Source organism: Ascaphus truei, chromosome 16, assembly GCF_040206685.1.
Source record: "Ascaphus truei isolate aAscTru1 chromosome 16, aAscTru1.hap1, whole genome shotgun sequence".
NCBI classification, from domain to species: domain Eukaryota; kingdom Metazoa; phylum Chordata; class Amphibia; order Anura; family Ascaphidae; genus Ascaphus; species Ascaphus truei.
In genome coordinates this window covers 47,278,817-47,302,717 of record NC_134498.1, presented here as the reverse complement: position 1 = coordinate 47,302,717, position 23,901 = coordinate 47,278,817, and positions in this window count along the sequence as shown.

Here is a 23,901-nt window from a genome sequence, read left to right as displayed (position 1 = left end):
CCAGTTCCAGGTAGGTAGAGCGAGCATGGGACGATGAAGTGACCCGTCCAGGATCCTGCAGGGTATGAGGCTGCACAAACATATCCTCCAGTAATGTCGGCTGCGATGCAGGAATTCAGCAGAAAATATATATAAATATGTTGCTTCTATATTGTTATTAAAGGTACTATTGTTTCTTTCTAGGTGTTCTCCCCACCTTACAGTCACACAATCTATTTCATTGGGCACTAATGCTGCTAAACTGGAGACGTTGGTGCTGGAAAGAGGGGCATCACCTTTCACATATGACCCAGGTTCTGTCCTGGGACCCCTTCTCTTTTCTCTCTACACACTCTCTCTAGGTGACCTAATCACATCTTTTGGGTTTAAATATCACCTCTATGCTGACGACACACAAATTTACCTTTCAACCCCTGACCTTACACCTGCTATACAGACCAAAGTTTCTGAATGCCTCTCTGGAATATCATCCTGGATGGCCATCCGCCGACTGAAACTTAACATGGCAAAAACAGAGCTCCTTATACTACCTCCCAAACCTGGCCCTACTACATCCTTCCACATTGCTATTGGAAATACGATCATTCACCCAGTAGCCCAAGCACGCTGCCTAGGGGTCACACTTGATTCCTCTCTATCATTCTCCTCTCACATTCAAAACGTTTCTAAAACTTGTCGCTTTTTCCTCCGCAATATCACAAAGATACGCCCTTTCCTCTGTTACTGCTGCGGCACAGTTTATTCGAGCATTTGCCCGTTCTGTGCCGCAGCAGTAGCCTGGCGCGCGCCCGAGTGTGACGGGCGCGCGCCGAAGCAGCGGAAGAGCGCCCTCCGATCGGGGCGCTCTCCCTCCCGCTGCCGGGTCCGCCGGGTCCCCCGGAACCCCCTGCCGCCGTCCCGCAGATCGCGGGACACCAGGGCTCCCTCGGGGAGCCCTGGACGCGCGTGCAGGGGGCGCAGGCTCCCGAAGACGCGTGACCGCGCGTCTATGACGCGCGGCACGCCGAGGGGCGGCCACTAGCAAGCCGGGAAATCTCCCGGCTTGCGGATCTGGCCGCACTGCGATAAAGTGTGTCGCCAGTGTACTCAACTGCTAAAACTCTGACTCAGACCCTCATTCTCTCACGTCTCGATTACTGCAACCTCCTGCTGTCCGGCCTTCCTACCTCTCACCTGTCTCCCCTACAATCTATCCTAAACACTGCTGCCAGAATCACTCTACTCTTTCCTAAATCTGTCTCACCGTCTCCCCTGCTGAAATCCCTCTCCTGGCTTCCGATTAAATCGCGTATCTCACACTCAATTCTACTGCTCACTTTTAAAGCTTTACATTCTTCTGCCCCTCATTACATCTCAGCCCTAATTTCTCGCTATGCACCATCACGACTCTTGCGTTCTTCTCAAGGAAGTCTTCTTACTACCCCCTTTGTATCTAAAGCTCTCTCCCGCCTTAAACCTTTCTCACTTTCTGCCCCACACCTCTGGAATGCCCTTCCCCTCAATACCCGACTAGCCCCCTCGCTATCCACCTTTAAGACCCACCTTAAGACACATCTGCTTAAAGAAGCATATGAGTAGCACTGGATAATCATGGACACATGACACAAAGCTTGGCCCCCTGCAGACGCACTTACTAGTATTCCCTCCTACTGTCTCTGTACGTTCTCCCTACCTACCAATTAGATTGTAAGCTCCTCGGAGCAGGGACTCCTTCCTTAATGTTACTTTTACAGTATGTCTGAAGCACTTATTCCCATGATCTGTTATTTATATTTGTTATTTATATGACATGTATAACTACTGTGAAGCGCTATGTACATTTTATGGCGCTATACAAATAAAGACATACATACATACATACATACATACATACTCGGGTGACAAGATGTCCCGGGACAGTCCCGATTTTCATTAAATGTTCCGGTGTTCTGACAATTTTCTCAAATTCGTTCAAATGCCCCGGTCTTCAGCTTTCTCTGTTTGGATGGAGGTAGCGGAGAAGGGTGGGGAAATGGAGAGAATAGGGGTGGGGGCAGAATGATGTGGAGGGGAGATGGAGAGAATGGGGGTGGGTGGGGGGAGAATGATGTGGAGTGGAGATGGAGAGAATGGGGGGGGGATGGAGAGGTTGGATAGAGAGAATGGGGGTGTGGAGAGAGAATGGTGGGGGGGATGGAGAGAGATAATGGTTGGGGGGTGTAGAGAGAGAATGGTGGAGGGGTGATAGAGAATGTTGGGGGGAGAGAGAGATGGGGAGAAATAGAGAATGGGGGGAGAGAAAGAGAGTGATGGGGTGAGAGAAAATGGGGGGTGGAGTGCGAATGGGGGAGAGAATGAGGGGGCGAAAGAGAGATTATGTGAGAGGGAGAGAGAAATGTGAGGGGGAGAAAGAAATGGAAGGGGGAGAAAGAAATGGGAGGGGGAGAAAAAAATGGGAGGGGGAGAAAAAAATGGGAGGGGGAGAGAGAAATGGGAGGGCGGATAGAGAGAGAGAATGGGGGGGGGGAGAGAGTATGGAGGGTGAGGGGAGGGAGAGATAATGAGGGAGAGTGTTTTATAAATCCTTTTTTAATGTCTCCCAGTTTCTACTTTTGAAAATCTGGTTCCCCTACATGTGACCCGGTGTAAAGCCTCAGTTTGAAGGTATTGCAGCAAATTGTGTCTCATGCAGAATTCCGCACAATGTTTACACAATAAGAAATGCATTGTTTTCAGTGGGGGTTCTTCCTTTCCTAAAATGGGGGTCTGTTTTAGCATGAGGGTTTGCACGTGGGACGTTCACCTTACTGCACAATATGTGTTGCATTTCTTCTGTTTGTAATGAGCATTGGGTTTCCCAATATGTACGTATTGGCAGAACAGGATAAGAAGAGTCTCAGCTGCTACTGGTCTCCATCCTGGTTACAGCCTGGAAGTCATTAAGACCTCATAATAACCAGCTAATGAATCGGGCTGTGTATAAGGGTGACAGGTCCCTGTCCGATGCTCCCAAATCAAACAGAACAGTCGGGTAAAAGTGTATATCGTCTCCCCTTTTATTAATGTTTCAGGCCTGGCTCTCCCCGCTGTTGCCTGCCTCTTCCCAGTGAGTGTCGGGCGTGGTGTGCGCTCGGAAATCTGGCTCGGCTCCCGGCATGTACAGCGGGAAACAGAGGCAGGTCCGACTAGGGGAAGAGGCAGGCAACGGCTGGAGAGAGCCGGCGGCCGGAGGTCAAGGATAATTGTATCTGGTGGAGTAGTGATAATCTGAAGGGGGTAGTGGTGTTTTGTATTTCGGGTATTGTATGTGTATATTGATGGGGGGTAATTATTGTGCGGGGGTGGTATTAGAGGGTAGTGTGTGTGTGGCCAGCGGAGGGGGGTGAAATGAGTATGAGGGGGGGGGATTGAGTGAGAGGGGGTAATTGAGTGATAGCGGAGGGGGGAGAGTGAGAGGAGAGAGTGAGGAAGAGAGAGGAGGAAGAGAAATACAGAAAGGGGAGGGCTCGCAAGGCCGCCGAGACCAGGGGTAAAGGAGGGGGTCCTGGTCAAAACTCTAGTCCTGTACCCCAGGAAACCTGTGGGCGGCCCTGCAGGAGAGGCCTATGGGATATGGAAAGTATATTTAAATGACCACTATTAGCATATATCACCCCTGTGCTTCTTTTTGAGCAGGTGCTTCTCTCCCCGTCTTCTCTCTCACCTCTTTTGCATGTGCACGGGTAGAAGAAAACAACCGCACATGGGTTCACATTAGGTTATTTGCTTTAGTGCATAGGGGTTAGGATTAACATAATGTTAAATAGACTGACGAGCTGAGTGCACTGGTCCTGAGTTGGAGCATTCAGGGGCCAGACTTGCTTCCTAGAAGCAGAGCAACATCAACTATTAAATGCTGACACCAATACAGTATTTAGAATATTTCCTTGGAAATACTATTTGTTTTTTTTTTTTACAACAAGAATGAGCAAAATCCAATTTAAATGGAAGGAAATGATTGTGGAAGAGGCATTAAGCAGTGCTATAATATACGTCTTCTCCCAGAGCCAGGGCACATCTCACAGCATAGCATCACTTGTGAATATGACTCTTAATGTCCCATGCAAACCCAGTAATATCGAGTTGTTGCGTTTCCACTTAGGCGCAGAGAGAATGTGTTTTATCTTTATGGATCGCGCCCCCGTGAAACAGCAAGGTGAGCAGGGGACGTGATAATGGCCGCTGTTCCAGCAGCGCTGTATCCCGTTACGGGGACAGACTCCGAAATGCCACATTTCCACGCTTTCGAAAGCCTTGCCTATTAAACAGGGCTTATTTTTTCATTCTGTTTTTTACGAGGTTTGGCGCTGTTCATTAAATGAAATTTAAACATACCAGAGATGAAAAGGTCTCCGGCGTCCAGAAGGTGCCGCTTCTCATATTAAACCGGTCCTATCATTTGCCAAGAATGTGGCGCACGGGTTTTTTTTTTAATGGATGTTAACCCCTTCCCTGCCATTGTGTCCAGAGCTAAATACGGTCGGAATCTCATGAAGTTCCCCAAATGTCATGAGACCCCCTATCACATGGGGTAGTCAACTCCAGTCCTCAAAGGCTACCAACAGGTCAGGTTTTCAGGATATCCCTGACTCAGCGCAGATGGCTCAATCAGTCCCTGCTTCAGCACAGGTGGATCAATCAGTCTCTGCTTCAGCACAGGTGGCTGAATCAGTGGCTCAGTCTTCTGAAAAACTGACCAGTTGGTGGCCCTTGAGGACTGAAGTTGGGCTCCCCTGCCTGGCACACTGACATTCACTGAATATTCGGAAGACAGGGAATTAGTTAATGTGAGACTTGGGGGATTTATAAGAATGTTATAGGGATAATGTCACCGATTTCTTAGGCTCAGGCCCCGCTCCCCCAGTCAGCGCGCCTGCACTGCAGACAGGCGGGGCGCTGACAGACACAGACCGCTATATGCGGTCTGTAGGGGGCGGGAGTGGGATGGGGGGGGCATGGCTTGAGAAGAGGGACCTGCTACTCCCCCCCCCCCCCCCTCCCTCCCTCCACGGGCTCGGGCTGCAGGAGGGAGCTGCTGCGGGTTGCTGTAAGGTAAGCAGCTCCCTCCCCCTTCTGCCACAACACACACACACACACTCTCTCTACCTTGAGTAGGAAGCTGCCTGATGACAGCTCCCGCCCCCGCCGCTGATTGGCTCATCAGCGCACCACGTGACTCGTCACCGCTCGGGATCACAATTTTCTTGAATCCCCTGCCGGCTGACGCGTCACAGTGCGTAGTGAGCCGTCAGCGAGGGGGGACTGGGACCGGCTAGGGAGGATTCCCCTGCTGGTGGGGAACGCTCGCGCGGCCGCCCGCACCGCCGAGTGCAGCGGGTCCCAGCTCTTATGGGGAAAGAGTCAAATGCCTCACAGAGTTTCTGGAAGTGAGCTCAGGTTTGTCTCTAAGCAGTGTAAGATGTGTGTAAGATACAGTATGTGTAAGATATGGGTAAGATACAGTATGTGTAAGATGTGTGTAAGATACAGTATGTGTAAGATGTGTGTAAGATACAGTATGTGTAAGATGTGTGTAAGATGTGTGTAAGATACAGTATGTGTAAGATGTGTGTAAGATACAGTATGTGTAAGATACAGTATGTGTAAGATACAGTATGTGTAAGATATGTGTAAGATACAGTATGTGTAAGATACAGTATGTGTAAGATACAGTATGTGTAAGATATGTGTAAGATACAGTATGTGTAAGATGTGTGTAAGATGTGTGTAAGATACAGTATGTGTAAGATGTGTGTAAGATACAGTATGTGTAAGATACAGTATGTGTAAGATACAGTATGTGTAAGATATGTGTAAGATACAGTATGTGTAAGATACAGTATGTGTAAGATATGTGTAAGATACAGTATGTGTAAGATATGTGTAAGATACAGTATGTGTAAGATATGTGTAAGATACAGTATGTGTAAGATGTGTGTAAGATACAGTATGTGTAAGATACAGTATGTGTAAGATACAGTATGTGTAAGATATGTGTAAGATACAGTATGTGTAAGATACAGTATGTGTAAGATATGTGTAAGATACAGTATGTGTAAGATATGTGTAAGATACAGTATGTGTAAGATATGTGTAAGATACAGTATGTGTAAGATACAGTATGTGTAAGATACAGTATGTGTAAGATATGTGTAAGATACAGTATGTGTAAGATGTGTGTAAGATACAGTATGTGTAAGATACAGTATGTGTAAGATATGTGTAAGATACAGTATGTGTAAGATACAGTATGTGTAAGATATGTGTAAGATACAGTATGTGTAAGATATGTGTAAGATACAGTATGTGTAAGATATGTGTAAGATACAGTATGTGTAAGATACAGTATGTGTAAGATACAGTATGTGTAAGATATGTGTAAGATACAGTATGTGTAAGATGTGTGTAAGATACAGTATGTGTAAGATACAGTATGTGTAAGATGTGTGTAAGATACAGTATGTGTAAGATGTGTGTAAGATACAGTATGTGTAAGATATGTGTAAGATGTGTGTAAGATACAGTATGTGTAAGATGTGTGTAAGATGTGTGTAAGATATGTGAGATACACTATTAACACCCCCAAGCTATTTCACTCTACAGGTGTGCATCTTGCTACATGTCACGGTTACATTACAGGCCGGGACTATGACATCAATGGGATCCACAGTAACAAAAAGATTGATTGAAGGATCGGAAAAGTATATTATTTAAAGCAATGTTTCTCAGTTATGTAAAAGCTATTGGAGAATATAGATATACAGATAGGTATACAGACATATAGAGATGTAACCCCTCTTTATCTTTCCCCCAGACTGATTCCTGTTGGTGAGGTGGGGTCCTGAGCCCTCAATGACACACGTAGCTGTGGGTCAGACATTGGGAGACAAACTACAATGCTGTTTGTAATATAACTGGTTTTATATATAGCAAGTATAGACAAACCTTAGGTACCTTTTGACCCTTAATTAAGGATCACTACATATATATTATAACACATCAACATAATATTCCCCATAAACACTATGGGGGTGTATCTCAGTGTGTGAGGCTGCGGCCGCCCGATCCTGGTTATCCGGGCCTGTGTGCTGGTGCCGGAGACACCGTTGGAGCTCGTTAATGCAAATAAGTGTAGCAGGCCTGTACTTCGCAAAAAAGCTCGTTGGTGCCACTTTTAGCTGCAAGCGTTGAGGGTTCCCTCCGACGGTGCTCGCTCCTCCATGCTGCTTCCCTCCGACGGGGCTCGCTCCTCCATTCTGCGTCCCTCCGATGGGGCTCGCTCCTCCATTCTGCTTCCCTCCGACGGTGCTCGCTCCTCCATTCTGCTTCCCTCCGATGGGGCTCGCTCCTCCATGCTGCTTCCCTCCGACGGTGCTCGCTCCTCCATGCTGCTTCCCTCCGACGGTGCTCGCTCCTCCATGCTGCTTCCCTCCGACGGTGCTCGCTCCTCCATGCTGCTTCCCTCCGACGGTGCTCGCTCCTCCATTCTGCTTCCCTCCGATGGGGCTCGCTCCTCCATTCTGCTTCCCTCCGATGGGGCTCGCTCCTCCATTCTGCTTCCCTCCGATGGGGCTCGCTCCTCCATGCTGCTTCCCTCCGACGGTGCTCGCTCCTCCATGCTGCTTCCCTCCGACGGTGCTCGCTCCTCCATGCTGCTTCCCTCCGACGGTGCTCGCTCCTCCATGCTGCTTCCCTCCGACGGTGCTCGCTCCTCCATGCTGCTTCCCTCCGACGGTGCTCGCTCCTCCATGCTGCTTCCCTCCGACGGTGCTCGCTCCTCCATGCTGCTTCCCTCCGACGGTGCTCGCTCCTCCATGCTGCTTCCCTCCGACGGTGCTCGCTCCTCCATGCTGCTTCCCTCCGACGGGGCTCGCTCCTCCATTCTGCTTCCCTCCGATGGGGCTCGCTCCTCCATGCTGCTTCCCTCCGACGGTGCTCGCTCCTCCATGCTGCTTCCCTCCGACGGTGCTCGCTCCTCCATGCTGCTTCCCTCCGACGGTGCTCGCTCCTCCATGCTGCTTCCCTCCGACGGTGCTCGCTCCTCCATGCTGCTTCCCTCCGATGGGGCTCGCTCCTCCATGCTGCTTCCCTCCGACGGTGCTCGCTCCTCCATGCTGCTTCCCTCCGACAGGGCTCGCTCCTCCATGCTGCTTCCCTCCGACGGTGCTCGCTCCTCCATGCTGCTTCCCTCCGACGGTGCTCGCTCCTCCATTCTGCTTCCCTCCGATGGGGCTCGCTCCTCCATGCTGCTTCCCTCCGACGGTGCTCGCTCCTCCATGCTGCTTCCCTCCGACGGTGCTCGCTCCTCCATTCTTCTTCCCTCCGATGGGGCTCGCTCCTCCATTCTGCTTCCCTCCGATGGGGCTCGCTCCTCCATGCTGCTTCCCTCCGATGGGGCTCGCTCCTCCATTCTTCTTCCCTCCGATGGGGCTCGCTCCTCCATTCTTCTTCCCTCCGATGGGGCTCGCTCCTCCATGCTGCTTCCCTCCGATGGGGCTCGCTCCTCCATGCTGCTTCCCTCCGATGGGGCTCGCTCCTCCATGCTGCTTCCCTCCGATGGGGCTCGCTCCTCCATTCTTCTTCCCTCCGATGGGGCTCGCTCCTCCATGCTGCTTCCCTCCGATGGGGCTCGCTCCTCCATGCTGCTTCCCTCTGATGGGGCTCGCTCCTCCATGCTGCTTCCCTCCGATGGGGCTCGCTCCTCCATGCTGCTTCACTCTGACAGAGCTCGCTCCTCAATGCTGCTTCCCTCTGATGATCTGCTGGGCCTCCCTGCGGGTTCTGCTGGGCCTCCCTGGGGGTTCTGCTGGGCCTCCCTGCGGCTTCTGCTGGGCCTCCCTGTGGGTTCTGCTGGGCCTCCCTGCACAATCTGTTTGGCCTCCCTGCACAATCTGATGTTCTCCCTCCAGTCAATGCCCGCTCCGTCTCTGCGGGACACATACTGGGTCACACTCTATCAAACCTGAAGTCCTTCAGGCTTGTGCAGCTCTGCCCCTGCGTGTCCTACAAGGGACTCTTAGATCCTCCTTTGTTAGCCCAATCTCATTGGCTGAGGCCCTGTCCATCAAAAGTCACATCCTCCTGTACCGTGGGAGTTGTAGTTTCCTATTGCAGCTAAGGGGCACCTGAGAGATCTCAAGACTGTCTGTTGGAGACCTGGGGCCAGTCTACGCATTCCACCTGTGTGAGCGTACGCTGGCTGGAGGGAGAGCAGTTATCATCATGAGCAGGTCCAGTGGGACATCCAAGTCAGGGCAGCAGGAGGAACTTGCACTGTCAGAGGCGATCCTCAATGGAAGCAGTATAAAGGGGTACCGACGCGTTTTGCAAAAGTACAGGCCTGCTACAATAATACACAAACAAGAGCTCCAACTGTCTTCCCCATCACACAGGCCTTGATACTCAGGGCTGACATACACCCGCACAGCGTTTAATGGGGAGTGTTATGTGTATGTATATAGTGATCCTTCTGTTAAGGATCATAAGGTATCAGAGCGTTCATTGCTATTTTTTTTATCAATACTGTTATACCATAAACACTACTGTACCCCTGATGAAGTAGGATCACTCGTGAAACGCGTAGGGTGTACTGATTGCCCGGGACTGCTTGGCTGCTGGATCGGCAGATCTCCTGGACTTTCATCCTTACATTCAAAATGTGCATGAGCTGTGATGTCACTGGAGAGATCGCCAGACGCGATAAGCGGGGAAGGGAAAGACGCGCTCCGCGAGGTTCCATGCGGATCCACACTTCTCAAAAGATAACCACAGATAACATTCCAGACTGTTTCAAAGTAAAACCTTTCTTGCCTTATCGATTGTACCACCGCCCGAAGAAGAGATCAATGTATCCCGAAAGTTCGCACAGATAAAAGCATTTCGTTAGTCACAGAACGGTATAGAGTATTTATTTTTGATATATATATATATATATACACATACACACACACACACACACACACACACACTATATATATCCCAGGTGGGGAATTAGCTTATTTTCTGAATGCCAAATTACCTCCAGGATATTTCTGTTTTTACAAAACACCTGGAATAAAAAAATGTTTAAGTTCAAGAAGTCAGAAAATATTATTAGAATATTATTTTAACGCCTGCTGCCAGCTCCCACAGTGCTATATATGATAGAATGATGTTCTTGCAAATTCGGCAAGAAATGTGTAAAGTTACAAAACCACGGTTTTAAGCACTTAAAAATAATTGCATACCTTTGGCCAATATTTTCTAAGTGCTAAAGAGAAAAATACACGGGGTTTATAATTTCCTGTGCTTTTCTCAAAATGATTCTTTAAGGGCGTGCCACCGGGACTTATCACCATCGCAGAAACATCCAGCAGCAAAGGGGATTTTAAAAAGTAGGCCGTGAATTTAGGGCTGGATTTACTTAGTGCCGCTAAGTAGTAAGACACCTTTATAGCCCATTTAGATGAAGGTTGCGTTATCAATTAGCACTGATTAGTAAATACAGACCATAATCTATTTGTATGTATGTATGATTTTATTTCTCTAGCGCCTCCCATGTACACAGCGCTTTACCACATTACAATACAAGGTAGATAAATGACATGCAATGGGGGTAAGTGTAATGGTAAATGACAATGTAAGGCAAATGGAGAGGCAGTCGCCCGAGGAGCTTACAATCTTAAGTATTTTATCTTGTAATCATTGGATAACAGGGAAATGTCTAAAGCAGGAGTGGCCAACTCCAGTCCTCAAGGGCCACGGGTCAGGTTTGAAGGATATCCCTGCTTCAGCACAGGTGGCTCAATCAGTGGCTCAATCTTTGACTGGCCAACTCCAGTCTTCAAGGGCCACCAGCAGATCTGGGTTTTCAGATATCCCTGCTTCTTCGACTGAGCCACCTGTGCTGAAGCAGGGATATCCTTAAAACTGGACCTGTTGGTGGCCCTTGAGGACTGGAGTTGGCCACACCTGGGCTTAAGTATTTATTTTTACCCAGCTTCCTCAGTTACACAGAACTTCCAAACTAGGAGAGTAACAGGCTTCATTGTGTCTCCGTTTCCACTTCCAATCCCGGCATTTTTAGACACCCTAGGGAATCGAGTCAAAGAAAACGACCTAATGTGCATTTGAAAGGCTCCTCCAAAAAAAGCTCAATAATAATAATTCCCTTGTGTTCGTTTTGTCTGTGGTCCAATTTTCTGAGGAAGTGAAAGAAACCTTTCAATAAAGACTTAAAGGAGACCTCTGGAAAGTGACCCACCAGCCGTGTTCCAGGAGGACGCTCCGCGGGGAATGTTAATGAAGCTGAGAAGCTGGTCAAGTGGCTTTGAAACGTCACTGGCCATGTAGAGACACCCAACTCCATTTGGGTCACATCTGCTACAGGGTGTACAATGAATGCTTCAATCCTCATGACACCCATGCCTCGATCTGGAGCCCTCTCCCATTCCCAATAACCACCCCATATAAATGTTTGGGAGAAATGAATGACCACCGCTTTTATTGATAACAACAGATAAATATGTCATATTTATCCCCAACTAGGGACCCAGCCAGATTGCTCCGGCCACATCTACTGGAGCTCGGGGGATACCCTCAGTACTGTGACGGTAGGGGGTAACCAGGCTACATAATAAAGGTCAAGCCCTCTAGTTACCCCTGAAACCGTGAGGTCCCTGGTAGCTCCATAAGCCAGGGACCAGGGATAATAAATGGTGAAAATAAAGTGACCCCTGCTTTTTTCTGTTTTCATGTTCCCTTGGCCCTAGCTGAGAGATTTCTTGTGTGTCAGTTTTAGGGGGGATATTTAGGTCGAAATACAATTATTTTGTTTGCAGGAGTTCGGGGCCCGAAGTTACCAGTAGCCCTTTAATTCTCCCCGGTGAGCAGGCATGATTTGCCGGTACGTGGGGTGAATTACACCGGGGCAACCCAGTGCCCCCCAGACTCCTGTATTTCGAGCCCAAATATCCCAAATCCATTTCCCTTATAAGTATAAGGTTCCCCAATGTGTATACTTTATTAAAGTGCACTTTATAATGTTTTAGACATTTGCTATAAGACTCTATACAGTCAGCCAGGGTATCAGCATAGACGCCGGCATGTCTGTATAGAGTCCGTAGTTCAAAGAGGAGAGGATGTCCAGAAGTGAGAAGACCGTTTGGTGGGCAAGGAAGGGCAAATTGCCAAGTCCGGAGAACAAAGGACACCCTGTGGGGACATCTTTTGTATCTGCCAGACTTGGTGGAGCCTGCCCAGCGGGTGGCAATTAGTTAGCCGGGGGAGATACAGCTCCTAGGCGCTTCTCCCATTGGCTAAATCCTATCTCCCGCTCACATGGCTTTTCGAGCCAGCTTGGCACGCCTCCTCCTCTGACGTCAGCCAAGAGACGAGCCCCTATTGCTATTGGCTGGCGGGGAGGAATTCCCACGCTCTGATTGGTCGCTCCTCCTTCCTCCATGCTGAACATAGCTCAGCGGAGGGTATGTAAGGAGAAGCCCCAGTCAGGGAACCAGACGATTTTGTGGCTTGAGTCGATGACGCGAGGGCGGCTTTTCAAAGTTGCTCTGTTCCAAATAGCAGAACAACCGTCTTCGTTTTGAAGCCAGGAAAGTCTGCCCGGCAGAGACTACATCAGGCGTGAGGACCAAGTTCTCATGTTAGAATGTAGCGGTCACGGTCAGGATTCCTTGCCAAAAACAGTTCCAGGACTATCGGGTCTAGGTTTTCTGCTGAATCTCGGTCCAGGACGTCCGGAACAAGGTTCCGATCAGGGTAAGCCCTTGCAAGCGGGAACCCTGCAACAAGGAAAGGCTAGATCTCATACCCCAGACCCCAGTAAGTGTGTATATTTCTGTATTTTGTGTTTTATTGTATTTCTGATGATTTATCCAAATAATATGCAGAAGAGAATATACCGCTCACTAATTATTAGGTGCAATGAGTATTGTAAATATGATTTTAGCCCTGATGCCTAGAGTGGCACTGGGTGCAACCTATGTGCTGAATTGAAATGTATTTTCAAAAATAGAGAAAAAGTTGCTATTAGCAACCAATCTCTAACAAGAAGCACATTTTAAGTACAAAAATGTCCAATAGACACAATGACTCATCCTCCCCTGACGAAGCTCCGTTCTGGAGGGAAACGCGTTGGGCATATGATGTAGTGACATCATTCCAGCAGGAGGATCGGAAGCTTTGTATCGTGTCTGTTGGACATTTTTGTACTTGAATGGCGGATGTGGGCTTATATGATCGTTTACCTTTATGAATGGCATTATTTTTAAGATATGTTGATTGCGCTTATTAGATATATTCTATGCCATATAAAGTCACTTTCCAACTCACGCCTTCTGTCACTACACTATACAACCTGTTTGAGCACTGCTATGTGACACTTGCACTATGCAGATGTCAATAGACACAGGATCAATCCACATACCACTCACCCCTAATTGTGCTCAATACCATCAGTGTCTGCATTATCCAATAGAATAGGAGTCAAATTATATTTGATTTATTTATTTATAAAATATTTTACCAGGAAGTAATACATTGAGAGTTACCTCTCGTTTTCACGTATGTCCTGGGCACAGAGTAAAACAAATAATACACGGTTACAAATACAGTTACATAAATGAACAGGGTACACATTATATACAAGACATTGCGTGCACAGTTAAAGAAAATATATATTATGGGCGTATGAAACAGTTACAGACCATGTATATAGTGATGTTAGAGCATTCTGTTCTGCCTGACAGATTCAATCTGTCAGTGGTGATATTGGATACCGAGGCTTGAGCCTCATTACTCCAAGTTCTCTTGTTGAATATATTGTCGCACATTTAGAAAGCTTCTTGGTCTGTGTTACTTACCCCAGTTGAGTTGGTTTCACAGGGTCAGCGCTGTGGCGATGTTAGAGCTGTGCTAGTCACAGCCTTTATAGCTAGAGACGTTACTTCCGCACTCTGTAGGGTTCTCACAGGACCGCACTCGGGGACTAGCCGTTTCGTGGCGGTACCCACTTCCCGGGGCACGGCGCGGCTCTACAGATTTTTGGCTCATTTCAATTCTATTTTCTACAACAAAGAGACGGCTGGAATTTGGGTCTGTAGGGAGATACTCGGTATCATTACACAATACGCCATTAGTCCATTTTCCAAAGTGGATGAAAAAATGTTCTCCTCCGCGCTGCTTTATTGCGGATTCACCCCTGCGCGTCAGAAATCGGAGACTGACAGATTTTACAGTAATCTTTGTTCCTATGTCCACTTGTTATTTATTGAAAGTGCAATAGCTCCCTCTAGCAACTGCTCATATTCTATATAGGTGTTGTGAATACAACTAGCTAGACCCAGCGTAATATATGCAGATCTAGCAGATATTAAAGGTTATTCATTAAACATTAACTTTTTTTAATCTCTCTCTCTCTCTCACCAAAATATAACACAGATGTACCCCCTATATTATAACAAATATATATACTGTATATACCCTCCACCCCTATAGTATAACACAGATGTATACCCCCTATAGTATAACACAGATTTATATCCCCTATAATATAACACAGATTTATAACCCCCTATAGTATAACACAGATTATATACCCCCTATAGTATAACACAGATGTGTACTGCAACATGGACCACCTATAGTATTACACAAATATATACCCCCGATAGTATAACACAGATGCATACCCCCCAATAGTATAATACAGATGTATACGCCTCCTCACCTATAGGTTATTTCCACTGTTTTTTTCACCAATAATTTGCTATTTCCCTTCTGCCAACTGTCTTGAAGCAAACATATATATATACACTAGCTGATATACCCGGCGTTGCCCGGGATGTAAATCCGTAATAGGTAGTATTATGTATAAATGGTGGAACAATAGGTGAGTATTTGTTGGAAAGGTTGGATAATAATGTTGAAAAGAAACATGGAAGAAAATGTAATACGATGTTGTTGTTTAAAAATGGTTTATTGTAAAGACACCACAGTACAATGTATATTTTGGTGACATAAATGATGTAAAATGTGAGGTGTGTGTCCCCCGCTAGGGTGTGAGTGGGTGTGAGGCGGCGGGTGGGTGTTCAGTATGGGTGGCGAGTGGGTAGTGAGTGCTGGCTGTGGGTGGGTGTCCCGCTATGGTGTGAGCGGGTGTGAGGCGGCAGGTGGGTGTTCAGTACGGGTGGCGGGTGGGTAGTGAGTGCCGGCTGTGGGTGGGGGTCCCGCTAGGGTGTGAGGCGGCAGGTGTCTGGTGTGTGCGGGCGGCAGCTGGTCAGTGATATCAGTGCGTAGGGGTGTGAGTGGCGGGTGGGAGTGAGACGGGAGGCGGCGGGTGGGTGGTGAGTGGGTGCGACGGCTGGTCAGTGATGTAGGGGCGGGAGGCTGCAGGCGTGTGTCTAGTGTGTCAGGTGGGTGAGAGGCGGCGGGTGTGTCGAGTGGGTGAGAGGTGGCAGGAGTCTGTTGAGTGCGGGTGGCAGCTGTGGGGCGCAGGGATGTGAGGCGGCGGGTGGGTGAAAGGCAGAGGCGGGAGATGGGAGGCGGCGTGAGGGGAAGGCAAGGACGGGGGGTGAGGGGAAGGCAGGGGCGGGGGGTGAGGGGAAGGCAAGGGCGGGGGGGAAGGCAGGCAGGGGGGGGGAGGGAAGGGGGGTGTCACTGTGTGTGTCAGTGTGTGTGTGTGTCTGTCACTTTGTGTGTCTGTCACTGTGTGTGTTGGGGGGGTTAAAAACGGAGCTGGGGGGAAGGGGGGTGTCACTGTGTGCGTCAGTGTGTGTTTGTGTCAGTGTGTGTATGTGTGTCAGTGTGTGTGTGTCTGTCACTGTGTGTGTTTGTAACTGTGTGTTGGGGGGGTCAAAAACGGAGCTGGGGGGGTCAAAGACGAAGCTGGGGGGGGCAAAAACGGAGCGGGGGGGTCAAAAACGGAACTGGGGGTGTCAAGAACGGAGCTGGAGGGGTCAAAAACGGAGCTGGGGGGGTCACATTCAGAGCTGGGGGGGGCAAAAATGGAGCTGGGGGGTGCAAAAACTCACAGTCTCAGTTAGGCCTCCCCCCCAGCAGCAACAGCCGACACCACCACCACCAGTGAGCATTTCCTTACCTCAGGCAGCAGCAGCAGTGTAGGGAAACAAAAGAAAACAGCGCACAACGCCAAATAGTGAAGCAAATTCAACAATATATTATAGATTTAAAAAGGGGGTAATATATCTGCGTACATAAAAAAGGTTGGTAAAAGGCATGTAGTGTGTATCACACTGTTTACCACTCGGCTGTTAGCTGTAGATTCAGGTGCTTGCTTCCCTCTGCTGCTGCAGCTCAGTTGATTCTGGGGCAGGACGTCAGTCTTTTCACTCCCAAGGGGATTTCCCTTCATGCAGCCAGGTTCAGCAGCTGGTACTGGGGCTCGGTGAAATCGCTCCTGCTTCCTAGCCGATATGAAGCTGCTCCTGTACCTCGGCAGGTGTATCCTCTGCAGAGAGGTTAAAACGCAGCTTGCTGCTGTCTTCACAGCAGTGGTGGATTCAATAGGGAAGTTTGAACAGTCTTACAGAGTCTCTCACAAGTGTCCAAAACAGCACACAGGATGAAATAAAAACAGGACAGGCCAACACATAGACAAAGGCCAATGTAAGCAGATATAAGGCAATAGAATGTTACATCCAACTAGTTTCTTAGAATTAACTACTTCTTCAGGGAATAATTAGGCCATTACCCAGAGGTCTTAAATACCTCACATAGATACCTTATTGGTCAACCAATTAGGGATAGACCAATCATCTATAATAGGTAATGGTCTGCGTGATAGGGAAGATGTGTAGTTTACTTTTAAAACAACAACTTTATTAACAAGAAAACAAAAACAAAACAATACCTATTTAATATAAACTTACATATAGACAAAATCTAGCATAAATAATTAAAAACATGCTGGAATAAAAGAAACACAATATTAGTCGACTTAAAATAGACACCATCATTACTTGCATAAAAAGATGTAACTAGAAAAAAGCGTAGGATAAAGAAAGGAAAACAGAGATACAGAGATAAATGATACATCCCCTAGGTACAGAGGGGTGGTGAGCTAAAGATTCAATAAAGTGCCCAAATATCCACATCCTCATTTAACCCCTTAGGGGACATAGTATCTAACTTATGTATCCAACATGTCTCTTTAGAAGACAATGTTTTAACTCTGTCCCCTCCTCTTCTATTTATAGGAATCAACTGAATCCCCTTAAAAGTGAGACTTGACGGATCTTTATTATGGTGTATCAGGAAGTGTCTAGATACACTATGTTTTTCAAAACCATTTTTAATATTTCTGACATGTTCCTGAATCCGAACTTTAAGGCTGCGTTTGGTTCTGCCTACATATTGATACCCACACGCACATTCCAATAGGTATACAATATGTGTAGAGGTACATAGAATAAAGTCATCAATATTAAAAACTTCCTTCGTTACTTGTGAATAAAAAGTGTATTTGTCAGGATGTTGGTATTTACAAATCGTGCAATTACCACAGATTTAGTTGCCTTTTGGTTTAGGCCCTAGCCAGTTCTTTTTCGATGTAGTATTGCTCTTACTTATAAAAACATCACTAGGAGCTAACAAGTTTTTGATATTTTTTGCTCTCCTGTAAATAAACCGTGGTTTAACGTCAAGATGTGATCCCAAAATGGGATCATTGCACAATATACCCCAGTGTTTGTTAAAACCTTTTCAATGTCTCTATGAACCGAATTAAAGTCTGTAATGAAAGCCACATTAAGAGTGTCCTTTTTTGTGTTTTGACCTTCTTTATTTTTAATCGTGGATCTATTTTGAACTAACATATCCTTACGATCCATATTACGTACCCTTATGATCTCTCTTTCTAGAAGTTCCTTAGGATATCCCCTCTCTCTAAATCTCCAAAATAATTTGTTAGCCTGTTGGTTGAAAACCTCTAAACTACTACAGTTACGTCTGAGTCTCACAAATTGCCCCCCTGGTATGTTGTTTATCCATGTCTTTTTGTGATTACTATTCGCCATCAGCACATTGCTGGTATCCACCTCCTTAAAGAAGGTCTCAGTCTCCACGGTGCCATCCATTTTGGAAGTTAATCTCAAGTCCAAAAAATCTATCTGGGTGGCATCCACCTTGTGTGTGAACTCAAGGTTGTAGTCATTCCTATTAAGGTTGGCTACAAATGCACTTGCTGAATCGTAATCACCATCCCACACACACAGGATGTCGTCTATGTAGCGTCTCCACACAACGACATTCCTGTGGTATGGTTGGTCGGGCATGATAAACTGAGACTCCCACCTTCCCACGTACAGGTTTGCGAAGCTGGGGGCAAACCTAGTACCCATTGCAGTTCCGCAAACCTGTAGGTAGAAAGTGGAGAGAAACAGAAAATAATTATGTTTCAATATGAAACTGATAGACTCTAGAATAAATTCCCTATTTAATGGATGCAGATCAGAGTCTGATTCCAGAAAGGAATTAACAGCATCCAACCCTTTCTGGTGAGGTATATTAGTATACAGGGATTTTATGTCACATGTAATCCATACATATGAACTTTTCCATTCAAAATCTTTAAATAAGTTTAGAACTGCTGTAGAGTCCTTCAAATAAGAGGTTAATTTTCCAACATATGGTTGGAGAAAAAAATCCACATATTGACTAAGGTTGGCTGACATAGATTGTATACCTGATTGTATACCTGACACAATTGGGCGTCCAAGTGGGTCAACCAGAGCCTTATGAATTTTCGGCAGGTGGTAGAATATGGGTATAGAATATGGGTATAGAATATGGGATAGCAGCAGCAGTGTGCCTGGGGGTTCGGGAGCCCTGGGTTAGAGAGCACCGGCCAATGAGAGCCGTGGGAGGGCGGGCGGGCCGAAGGACGGACCGACGGACCAATCAAATGGTCTACAGAGACTCACAACCAAGATTTTCAGAATTATATATATATATATATATATATATATATATATATATATAGACAATACGATACCATGTTGACGAATATCAAAGGCAGCACTCCAACGGTTGGTCAAAAAAATATATTGCAATTAACAAGACATCATTCCAACGTTTTGGTCCGCGTGCGGGACCTTTATCAAGGTGATACTGTATATGCCCTCCACCCCTATAGTATAACACAGATTATATACCACCTATAGTATAACACAGATTTAAACCCCCTATAGTATAACACAGATTATATACCCCCTATAGTATAACACAAATATATACCCCCTATAGTATAACACAGATGCATACCCACAATAGTATAACACAGATGTATACGCCTCCCCACCTATAGTATAGCCCAAAGGTTATTTTCCACTGGTTTTATTCCCCAGTAATTTGCTATTTTCCTTCTGTGTCTTGAAGCAGCGAGAGAAGATTTGCAACACGCACAACATTTTAAAACAAGGGCTTTGGGGGAAAAAAACGCATAGACATGTCCGTCTATTATAAATCTGTGTGCTTCTTGTATTTTTATTGATATATACTCAGTGCTTTAAAAAGATAGCATGCCATACATTGAAGAATAATACCAACAGTGAAAAGATACATAACAGTCCCTGTTCTGTCCCAGGCTCACTGCGGCAAGTGAGTAGAGACAGGCAGTTTAACTCAATCCTATACACCAAGCAAGGGAATATTCTTATTATCTGAAGTGTTTATTTTGGCAAAAACAAGAAATAAAAAGGGGAAAAGGGTACTGAGGGAAAACACTGTGGGATGGGAATAATGGAGAGGAAAGGGAGCTGGGGTGGCAAGTGGGATAATGCTAGGCAATGGGGATAGCTTTGGTATCAGGGATAGGTAAATTACAATAGCTTTTACCAGAGGAGATGAGTTGGGTGACTGCTCAAGATGGCTGCTAGCTGAAAAGAGAACATGCTTGCCTATATAAACAGGAAATAAGGCAACGACTATGCCAACTAACAAGGGGAGTAGGGGCAGTCCAACTCACAAAAGAGCAAGGCGGTGTTGCTAAGGCAACTGGCTGAGAAGCCAATAAGGGAGTAACAATGTTGCAATCTTACACTGAGGAGTGCTAGCAGCCTCAGAATAGGGACAAAACCTTACAGGTTCCAGGACAGTCCCTGCCCTATGCCGAGGTTGGAAGTTCAAGCCTCACCTGGAGCATACCTTATCCTCTCGTGGTTACGTTTACAGTTCACAGATCATACCAACAGGACTTGTTTTATCTTTCTTTTATTCTTCCCTTCTTTTCTTCTAAAACACTTTTTTTGTCAAACTAATTGGATGTATATCCTTGTTTATTTTCATATACATTGTAGTTTTTATATCTTTGTGAAATGTTTTCTGTTCTGTATTATATCTATTACTTCATGAAGGTTATACCAGCTTTTCCTATGTTTATGCGTGTCCTCATCTCTTATGTGATAGGGATAGCTTAATTCATCAATTAGTGGGATACACCTTTATTCATCACAATCTGTATCAATTTCTTTGTATGACATTGAGTTTACTTATATTGTAGATTTCTCTGTCCACTGCCTAGCTGTTTATTGATACATGTTCTCATATTGAATTTATGATTCATTATTTTCCTAGTGCATTATCAATATAGAGACATGGACACACTTTTTGAGTTAATTGTTATATGTCTTAATCACCTGTCATGCATTCCTGGTGTTGGAGAGTTCAGAGAAGGGGCTATATATATATACACATCATTCCATCAGACCCCTCTCATACTCCTTGAGAAAGGGCTGGAGAGCCTGAAACATGTAGGAGATTTTGTTTTTTATGTTAGTTTGTTTTTTGTTTCTAACAATGTAATTCAATAAACCTTTTTTTATTTTTTTGCTACCTCTGGTGAGTTGATTGATGCTTTTTCTGGGTTCCTGCTGTTCCACCAATTTTTTCAACTCTACTGCCCCACGATTGGAGTGACGCACTTCCGCAGCGCAGGTTCCGGCAATTCGCTACACCTCATGGGAGAACGCCGAGAGGAGACAGGCACCTCCATGTGAGAAGCCTGAAGTTTTTCCCGGACGGTCTGAGGCTTCGGTATCACCATAGCTCCAGCACGCGGGATCATACAAAGCTTTATCATAAGGACACAGGTATTTACCTCAATATCTTTGGACATTAAGGGATGCAGAAGCTAGGACCGAGATATTTGTGCTGAGTTACTAAGGGTTCGGTTCAAGGCTGGCTCTAGTTTCTCTAGCTACTCTCTTATTGGGTCCATTTTTCCCTGTCAGTTCAGTCCTTCATTGTACACAATAGGCGATGTTATTTGCCCAAGAACTTATAACCTGATTTGCTGCGGATTTAGAACCATCTTTTGGACTTCATATATGTGTTATACTTGTCGTTATTTTTGGGTCTCTCAGATCATTTCTCAGAGTCTCTGTATCGCTATTTTTGGAGCTGGGAGTAGTTACCTATACGAGATGAGTTGGGTGACTGCTCAAGATGGCTGCTGGCTGAAAAGAGAGCATGCTTGCCTATATAAACAGGAAATAAGGCAACGACTATGCCAACTAGCAAGGGGAGTAGGGGCAGTCCAACTCACAAAAGAGCAAGGCGGTGTTGCTAAGGCCACTGGCTGAGAAGCCAATAAGGGAGTAACAATGTTGCAATCTTACACTGAGGAGTGCTAGCAGCCTCAGAATAGGGACAAAACCTTACAGGTTCCAGGACAGTCCCTGTCCTGAAGAGCTTACAATCTAAGGACAAGAGAGGACTTCAGCAACTCAATGTTCCTGGTGTCAGGGGTGGATTGGGTCTTGTGGCTGCCACACTCATTATCCCAGGACGCTGGTGCCAACGAGTTAATAGACACAACAGCCCGAGCCGTCTTCTTCGCCTCCGTCTCCCCATATCAGGTTTCCGATAGCGTGAGACATGTTGGAAAAGAAACACGGGAAAACACATTCACAAGGTCTGGCAAATATTGGGCATGCAGATCCCGCAAAAAGTCGTGAAAATAAAAACATCTGTTAAGAAATGGAAAGCCAAATTTGCTTGGAATTCTCTTACTTTCCAGAGGTTTTTAGCAGGACAGGACTCACTTTGCACTTCCAAACATCTAGTACATTTTTTCGTTTCGAGTGGTTGAGCACTCACTAATAAATACTCTCCGTGCCCTTTAACCCCCTCCAACTATTCTGCTTTATTCCAATTTTACCAACTTTCTAACAAAAAGGGTGAGTAGAAGTGACATTTCACTTTGAAGCAACACCTGGCTTGGGGTAACAAGAGGCTAGCACCCTTTGTATCCTGGGCCTTCTCCTTGTAGAGAATTGAAATGGGGACCTGCTTCCATTCTCTTCCTTCTCTCTGTGTCCTCCGAGCATCTTCAGTCTCCATGAGAGAAGGATTACACCGAGAAGAAGGAGAGAAGGACTAACACCAGGAGAAAGAAGGAACCAGGTTTAACATCATGATACCAAGATTCAGCCATCTTTGAAGATATCCTAACTTATTTGAACATCATCGCCATTTTGTACTATTTTTGTATGCGAGCATTTATCTTCAAAATAAACATTTCTTTTTATGTGCTATAACCAGAATGCTGAGTACTGTTATGCTGGAGTAATCTGTAGACAGAGACGCAGTTTTTTATTGCACTCACAAACACCTGTACGAGGTGTACAGGCCATCTTCCTAGGTCCTTGTGGTGCTGGCATCTGGGTGCTTGGTCTCCACTTGATGCTGCATCTCTGCCACAGTGCGGAGAAGTGTTCTCAAACTGTGCACCACTCCATACGCGTTTCGGGGACGACTACCTCACGTTATCAGGGGGTTTGTTTGTGAGTGACCTAATTGGCATATTAAACATGTACACCCTGAGAAGCTGTCTTTGTGCTGTCTGTTATTCAGGTTTTCTTGAGATTGGTCCATCAGCCGTAAAGTGGAGAGGTCGGCACCTCTCGTGTGGAACGCAAGTGGAGAGGCCGGCACCTCTCGAGTGGAACGCAAGTGGAGAGGCCGGCACCTCTCGAGTGGAACGCAAGTGGAGAGGCCGGCACCTCTCGAGTGGAACGCAAGTGGAGAGGCCGGCACCTCTCGAGTGGAACGCAAGTGGAGTGGCTGGCACCTCTCGAGTGGAACGCAAGTGGAGAGGCCGGCACCTCTCGAGTGGAACGCAAGTGGAGTGGCCGGCACCTCTCAAGTGGAACGCAAGTGGAGAGGCCGGCACCTCTCGAGTGGAACGCAAGTGGAGAGGCCGGCACCTCTCGAGTGGAACGCAAGTGGAGAGGCCGGCACCTCTCACGTGGAACGCAAGTGGAGAAGCCGGCACCTCTCACGTGGAACGCAAGTGGAATACTTGTGAATTGGTTGAACTACATATTCTGGGCTGCATTTTCTTTTCCCCTTACTTTATAGACTTTTTTTTTTCTTTTGAAAGACTGCTTTATTGAAACTAACCTTCTCTTGGGTTGTAAGGTTGAATAGTTGAATATCCATCGAGCATTGAAAGACTGGCCAGGAGGACTCCAAAATGCCAATAAACTTTGTAACCTACGCTTGGTTAGCATCATGTTAAGTGATTTTGTGGATTGTGGATCTAGGCCTATAATTGCGTGTATAAAAATATATGTATTTTTTTCTTGGCCTGTCATTTAGCATCTGTGTTAAATTGTAGCAAACAATACAATCGGGGAGATTTTTAGCACGTGGAGCTAACCGGTAAACCAGGCGAGTTTATGCCAGATCAGATTTAATAGATTAGTGGATTTAATAGATGCCATAGTGAGAAAAATGATGCCCAGAGATGCCGGATTGGATCTGATGTACCCCGTCTTAATGAATGTGTCAGGTAACTATTCCAGCTATTGCTCCATAATAACTCTCCCCAAATAACTCGCTGGTGATACTGGGAACGCCTGCATG